Here is an 8,017-nt window from a genome sequence, read left to right as displayed (position 1 = left end):
GGACCTACTTCATGATTTTTCCAGGGACTGAAGTGAGGCTGACCGGTTTGTAGTTCCCCGGATTCTCCTTCTTCCCTTTTTTAAAGATGGGCACTATACTTGTGTAACCTTTCTGCCCATCAGAGTTGGCAGCAACAAGGGCGGGGTTCAGTATCTAGGGGTTCCATTCCAATAACACAATGCAAAAACGGCTCGAGCTCCCACCCAGTGACCTGGGACAAATATATACCACCCCCGCTGGGCGCCTCCAAGAGGCAATACTTCCCCTCTCGCAAGCACAGAGTCTGAGTGTAGCAAAAGCCTTTTAATAACAGAGAGAAACAATGTGGCATTATCTTGGGGAAACACCACCAACAGGATTCATAACACAACCCATGAGCAAAACCCACCCCAAGCAAATTGGGCCGTGTCCTTTCCCTTTGGTTCTTGAGTCCAGCAACCCAAATGTCACCCAAAGTCCCAAAAGTCCAACAACCCAAAAGTCTGTGTCCCTGGTCAGTGCAGCCCTAGAGTTCGAAAGTTTATCTGCAGAGTTTTACCTCCCAATCTGTGTGGAAATGGGAGCGGGGGGAGGGGGTGGGGTTAAGGAGCATCTTACGTGGTCCGAAGCCGATTGCCCCACTTCTCCGTGGGGCTCCGCTCCGCTCTACCAGCTGTCCCACGAATCGCTCTGCCAGCCCCCCCCACCATGAGCTGCTCCAGCTCACGTGGATTTATGTGGATAAATTGGAGAGAGTCCAGCGAAGGGCAGCAAACATGATTAGGGGTCTGGAACACAGGAGTTATGAGGAGAGGCTGAGGGAGCTGGGATTGTTTAGCCTGCAGAAGAGAAGAATGAGGGGGGATTTGATAGCTGCTTTCAGCTACCTGAAAGGGGGTTCCAAAGAGGATGGCTCTAGACTGTTCTCAATGGTAGCAGATGACAGAACGAGGAGTAATGGTCTCAAGTTGCAGGGGGGGAGGTTTAGATTGGATATTAGGAAAAACTTTTTCACTAGGAGGGTGGTGAAACACTGGAATGCGTTACCTAGGGAGGTGGTAGAATCTCCTTCCTTAGAGGTTTTTAAGGTCAGGCTTGACAAAGCCCTGGCTGGGATGATTTAACTGGGAATTGGTCCTGCTTCGAGCAGGGGGTTGGACTAGATGACCTTCTGGGGTCCCTTCCAACCCTTATATTCTATGATTCTATGATTCTATGATTCCCGCAAACTACTCCATTCCACCAGCTGCTCCGCCAGCTGTCCCATGAGCTTCTCCAGCTGCCCCGCAAACTGCTCCACCATATATCTCCAGGCCCCCCACTACTTAACACAACACTCAGTGATTTCAGCTCTCAGTACTTTTAGCTCTTTCATGATTTCAGCTTGTAGTAGGGAAGCCTCAGTGCTGGTGCACCATTGGCCCAAAGTGAATTCAGCTGAGCAGCCTGAAACTAGACTCCTAATAGAATCAAAATTAGCTGATATTCCACAGTAGAGGGGGTGCAATTGGCACGCAGGGCCCTCACCAGGGACCCATACCACCAGGCATTAATACCTATCCCCAGCCTTTCTCAATTCACTGAGTTTTGGGACTCATGTCCCTTGCCTAGCAAGTGGTACTTAGTTGGTGGCGAGTCCCTCCATCATAACAAAAGGCCAAGTACAGTTCCACTGTCCTTGATTCACATAATCAGAATAATAACAATTTATTTTTCCTGCCCCAATAACAGAGAAACTGGGGATCCCACAGAAGCCAAAGTGACCATTTGGGCAGCTATGGCCTCATTCTAGGCGGGGTGGGTGTGCCTATGCAAATGAGATCAGCCCCTGAAGTTCTTTTCCACAACTTGCCACACCTCACCACCAGATGTCAGGGTGGAGCTCATCCTGACTCTGCTTACACTTGCTTTTTTCCAATTGTCCAGGACCTCCTCCACTCGCCATGAGTTTTCAAAGATAACAGCCAATGGCTCTGCAATCACATCATCCAACTCCCTCAGCACACTCGGATGCAGCGCATTCAGCTCCATGGGCTTGTGCATGTTCAGCTTTTCTAAATAGTCCTTAACCTGTTCTTTTACCGCTGAAATAGGTATGAACTGAAGCACATGCTTAAGTGTTTTTCTGAATTGCAGACCTGATTCAAAGCCTATTGAATGGGAATCTTTTCACTGTGATGAGTGGGCCCTCAACTCTGAATTTCTTGGCTTTTGTGGGATTAATTTTTTAATTTTACCTATATACAATTTAGTGACTTTCTTTCCTGTATGGTGTTGTTCTATTTAAGTCTTTAGAATCTGGGTCTTAAAACGCCCAAACAGTTATTTATCCAAAAGCTTTCTAAGGCTCTAGCTGACCAGAAGGTTAAAGTGTAGGTGGTCTTTTTCCATTCAGCCCTATAAAGAAATAAAAGGAGATTATTTTATATAAATGCCTTGGTGTCTTTTCAGTTTTTTAAAAGTGTACTGTCATTACACATTTTTGTAATTGTAAAGCATACATGCAGCTATTTGTGTTTAGGGTATATTTAAAAATCTGGATAATAATAGCAATCTTTCAAATATATATTTGAGAAATTTTTAAATATGTATATTATTGACCCAGTGGACCAAGCCGAAATACAGACATGAGAGCTTCTCATCATGTGAATTTGCCTGTTGTAGACTGGGTGGTGTAATAGAAACAGAGGCAGGAGCTGGCTTCCTCTACTTGCTTTGCCAGATTGTTAGCCTATATAGTTATTACTAGGCCTATTTGTGTACAGGCCAAGTATGTCTGGAAGAAGGATGCCAGATGTCCATTATTATTTGCAACATAAAGTGATTTTGTGATGCAGCCCCACTGGGAACTAAGAATGATGAACTCAGTTTACTTAGTATTCTCTAGAGGCATAACCATAGTATTATGTGGGTCATGTGTGTGTATGAGAATACTAAAGAAGCAGAACACAAAGAAGATCCTCTCAGAAGAAGATACAGCTCAGCATGTGCATGAGAAGCAACAGCTAGTTTGTTTCAAATTGGGGTATGTAGCTTTTTCCATAGACTACTACTCTCTCTTTTTGCAGGAGAGTGTGTGTGTATGTTCGTGTTAAGACATTTGGACACTCAATTCCAAGCTTGTTTGGGTGCCTTAACTGTGCATTTTCGTACCTTGGCATATTTTGATTTTTATTAAATTTAACCATAGCTCTGAAATTCCTGGGTTTGTAATGCTTATTTCAGGGTTAATGACAACATTCTTGTTCTATTTTATATTCTTAAATTACTAATATGTACCTCTCAACATTAATTCTAGTTTAACTTACTTTTTGGTATGAGAATACATAGGTGTATTCATGTGTGATTGATATATATAATTCCTTCATTTTCTGAAATATGCCTAAAGGAAGATTATGGGGATCAGGTTGCTCCATGGTATGGAGGTCAGGTTGTTCCAGAAATGTATTATTAAATTATAGCATTCAAATTCCTTGGAAGCAGTAATAAGTTGCATTCCCAATGTTCTGACTCACTACTTTACGCTGATGCATTTATGTCTCAATTGATTGTTTTGGACAGTGAATGCATGAGAAATCTAGCTAAAGGGCACACCATAAAGATTCCTGCTGAGAAATGTACCAAGCACTGAGGCATCTGTGCTATACCTTAACAACTCTTCATGGGCCACATTAAAGAAATACACCTTGAAAAAATTATTTTAATCCATTATGGGCTGATTGAAGCCCATCTGTTCACTTTCACTGCTACTTTTCTCTCTAACAGCCTGGATAGCTGATATTAAAGTGAGTGATGGCCAAGATCCCTCTGAATTTCTGAAAATGTTACGCTTAATTGTATATACATTATATACCTTAGACTGATGATCATTTATCGTTACTATTACGAAGCATCTAGAAGCCCAACCCACATCAGGGGCCCATTGTGTAAGGCCCTGTACAAATGGACAACTTCCAGTCCAAATGGAGGATGGGTGGGAAGGGAAACAGTGGCACAAAGAGGTGAAGTGACTTGCCCAAGGCAAAGCCTGAAATAGGACTCCCGAGCCAGTGCCCTGTTCACTAGGTCAAGAACGGTGCCTTCATAAAAAAGCTTAATCCAACCATATCTCCAAGATTTCAAACCTGCTACTTCCTTACATGAGCATAACCTTAAAAATCTCCATTGTGAACTGACAAAATTACCTTTCCAGCTCTTCATTCTGGCATGTACAGAACACAACCAGTCACCAGGGGTGAGATACTGAGGTGAGGGCAGACACTGGAGAGTTATAATCCAACTCCTGATATAGAGAAATGACATGGGACTGCAGCCCACATTTCCTGTGGTCACCACTCCTTCCATTGGGCTGGAATAGCCACCACAGTCCTCAGGATCATTTGCACAAGGTGCTAGCATCCCTGGATCCACATAACAACAGATGCTGTGGTCCCTCCTCTGACCCATTCCTGGCCTGTCCCCAATGATTACCTGAATCTCTGGAGCAGCTGCTTTGCAGCAACCCTCTGTATGCAGGAAACTTCCCACTTCTCCCTAGGTTCTGCTAGTCATAAGCAGCTTTTTGTTTTGCCAAGGTTCTCATAGGAGTTCTGCTGAGAGAGGCTACTGAGGGTGTGCTCTGAATCTGAGCATCCATTGGCCATCTTACTTGGGCCTGCCCCCAGGCCAGAAACACCCACTCTTGTGACTATGCTAGGTAACCCCCTACAGACCTTCCTAACGGGGAGAAGGTGGCAGGTTCTGGTGACTGACGTTCCACCTCCATGGTTTTATCACCCCGGGTGAATTTGCCTCCCCATTGCTCTCCATTCAAAGTCCACGATTCTAATCAACACAAACAAAGTCCTCGTGGTGCTCCTCATTCACACACATAGATCAAAGAATCTGAAAGCTGGCTATATAGTACCATCCATATTACAGGGTATTTCTAAAATCCTATCAGTGCTGAAAGCATCACATAGAACAACCATTCCTTGTATTACTGATTGAGGTACATTGGTCCCCCAGTACCCATACCCCTTGCACAATTCCCCACACACAGGAACCTTCATGGAACAAGAGAAATTCCCAGATCTCTAGGGCAAATTCTGTTTCCCTTTGGCAGACAGAGGAGGGGATATACACTCTCAAACATCAGGGCATAAGCCAAATTCCAACTAATGGGGGTCCGGAAGAAAATTTCCCCGCGGGCACGCTATTTCATCACTGCTGGATTTCTTACAGCTGGTATTGGCCACTGTTGGAGACAGGACATTGCACTACATGGGACATTGGTCTGATCAGTATGGGAATAGCTGTGTTTCTACGTAGCTGCAATGGAATTGCACCAGGAAGAAATTTGGCAGCTTCACTAGAAAATTTTCCCCTTTTGCCCATCATGAGGCATTTCTTTGTTCCCATCTGCTTTTTTGCCCTCAGAAGCCACTGGCGTAGGCCACTGTCAGTTTCAGGATGAGATGAACCTCTCGTCTACTTCGCTGTGTATGGGAATTCCTCTGATGACTTTTGGTAAGTGAGAGAACATGCTATGTGGAGACATGTTTGTTTGCAGAAAGGCGGCTTCACTGCTGCTAAAACCAACAAGAAGTTGCTTCTTCAAGAAAGGATGAATCTAGTATGGAAAGGGGCCTAGCCTTGCCCAGAGGGAAGGTAATGGCATAGGTAAACATACATCTCTCATACCGGAACATATTTCCACAGTACTTATAGTATTCCTATATCTGACAGTCTCCAAATCTCTATAGGCATGTCTGATGAATTCCTACTCCTAAGTATACAAAGGTGTGGTGTGACTCTGAACTGTGCTTGAACCAGACCTAAGATGACAACTGATGCTTGGGGTGAATCATTTGGCATTTCAGGTCTTAAGAATGTTCCCTTTCCCTGTCATCTCAGCGAGTGGGGAGGTTGTTTGATCAAACTTGTAGGGGAAAGACAACTCCTGAACTCCCGAGAGGAGTGGGAAAGGGAGTGATATGCTTAGTTGCTGTGGGGCTTTCCCCATTCCCAGAATGCATGTGGAGAACATGTCTGATCTGGGGGTGGGGAAGGAGAGGAGAGAACTTCCTCCTTCTCCTTCCTGCTATCGGCTGGGCTGCGGGGGTGAGGGAAGAAAGGCAGAGTTAATTGTCTCTCACACCCACCTCCTGTGTGGAAAGTCCTCAGGGCATGTGATTGCTGCCCTGAGCGCCCTAACCTATAAGGTAGGTATAGTTTGAGCTGGATTTCCAAGATACTGTGGGGCTAACAGAGCTCTAATTTTGGGGATCAGAAAGGAATTTTTCCCTTGGCACACAACTGACAAGGTGGCGGTGGTTTTTTTCACCTTCTTAAAGGCGTCTGGGAGATATTAAGCAGCTTTAGGTTAATGAGCAGAAAGGAGAGGATTTTAAAGTTGTATGTTTATACATGAATTAGTCATTTTGTTGCCAATCCCAGTGCAGGTGAAAAGCGCAAAAGAGCTGTCTCCCAGAGGCAAACATGAGACCTGGGAGATATCTGTTGGACCCTGTTACTCTGGAGGAAGAAGAGGAGATCTTAAATCTTCACAGGCTGAGGTACATCTCATTTCCCCTCACCAGGGGAGTGCAAGAGGAATTGGACTTGGGCTGAATCCTAGGAGTTAGGATGAAGAAGGCTAACACTGAGTATTAGTTATTTAGTACAGAGGCCATTTAACAGAACACTGGACCCAAATAAACGCCTGGTATTTGCAGGTGGGGCACCTTAGCTCTCCTAAAAGAAAATTAAAAGTTATAAAATTGCTTTTTAAAAGCTATCCCTGTGTCTGTATTTCATTCTCATGATCAACCTCTCATACTATTTTACTGGGAGATGCAAAACTAGTCAGAATTCACTAATCTGTCATTTAAACCTCTCTCTTTTTTTAAAGGGTGATTTAACTACAAAAAATAGCACAGAAAAACTTGTGTTCTGTATTAGACAGAGAAAGATTCCCATCACCACCGATCTCACCCACAAACAAAGCCAATCTACCATTTCCCACATCTTTATGGAAACCAGAAAAAATATTTTACAAACTTTTTCACAAATTTCCCCGCCATTAATTTACCAGATTTACTGAAAAGCTAGGTAAAGTGCAGGTGGCTTCCCAATGTGTCGTATATTCACTGTAACTTGCTAGGCCAAATCCTCAGCTGGTGTAAATTAGCATAATTCCATTGACCTCAGTGCAGCCACGTCAATTTACGCCAGCTGAGGAACTTGCCCATATTTCTTTTTTATTTGCATGCTTCTCTCTTCCATCTCTGCTTCTTTCCCCCCACCAGTCTCCCTCTGGTTAGTTCTCAAGCTGCCCCTTTTCTTTGTCATTGGATTTTTTTCTCCCTGAGTGCTTTTTTCCTACCTTTCCAATGTCCTCCCACAACCTTTCCTAGTAGAATGCAACCAAAATACAATTTACATTCGGGTCAGATGCAGTGGGAACATACGAAAATTACAAGTGAAAAAGTCTACAGAGTTCAAACAAAGCCTGTTCCATATTTAATGCAAGGATTTATATTATGTAGTTTATCTTGGAAGTAAGAGAAAACTTACTATGTTCACATGTTTCATCTTAGCTGAGTTGATAAAGAACAGGATTTTTCTTATATTTTACCGAGAGCCTCATTAAAAAGGTTTATTTTTCTGTTGTGGCTGTAAAATAATACCATGAGAATAAAGTTCATGACTGATCATTCATTCACCCAGTGAAATACCAAGCCCCATTTTAAGTATCTCAAACTGAGCACTTAATAACTGAGGCAACCCAAAATCATTAGTCACTTTTGAAAATGTGGGTCCATGTTCTTGACATTGTCAGGGAAATAACCCAGATTCCACAGGAAGTCTGATCTTACATAAATAACTAGAACAGGCTTTTTGTTTCCCCCTGATTTGGTGTAAAACTTGCATTGTCTCCAGGAGGAGCTGGCTTTTGTCCTTAGTTTTGTCCTTAATTTAAAGCTGCATGGAATTGACATCAAAATGTGTGTAGGGAGCAGAGTAGTAATATTCTGAATGTGACTGCAAGCAACC

The 8,017-nt window shown here is 43.5% G+C and overlaps 1 long non-coding RNA gene across 1 annotated transcript; it reads left to right on the top strand.

The window, feature by feature from the left end:
- The first annotated feature begins 2,914 nt into the window (after positions 1-2,914).
- On the top strand, positions 2,915-6,695 carry LOC125636534 (uncharacterized). Its single transcript, XR_007356629.2, has 3 exons — positions 2,915-3,005; positions 5,399-5,488; positions 6,419-6,695. It is a non-coding gene; the product is annotated as an uncharacterized LOC125636534 (long non-coding RNA).
- The last annotated feature ends 1,322 nt before the right edge of the window (positions 6,696-8,017 follow it).

Source organism: Caretta caretta, chromosome 5 (genome assembly GCF_965140235.1).
Source record: "Caretta caretta isolate rCarCar2 chromosome 5, rCarCar1.hap1, whole genome shotgun sequence".
NCBI classification, from domain to species: domain Eukaryota; kingdom Metazoa; phylum Chordata; order Testudines; family Cheloniidae; genus Caretta; species Caretta caretta.
This window is presented reverse-complemented; position numbering and strand designations above follow the sequence as displayed.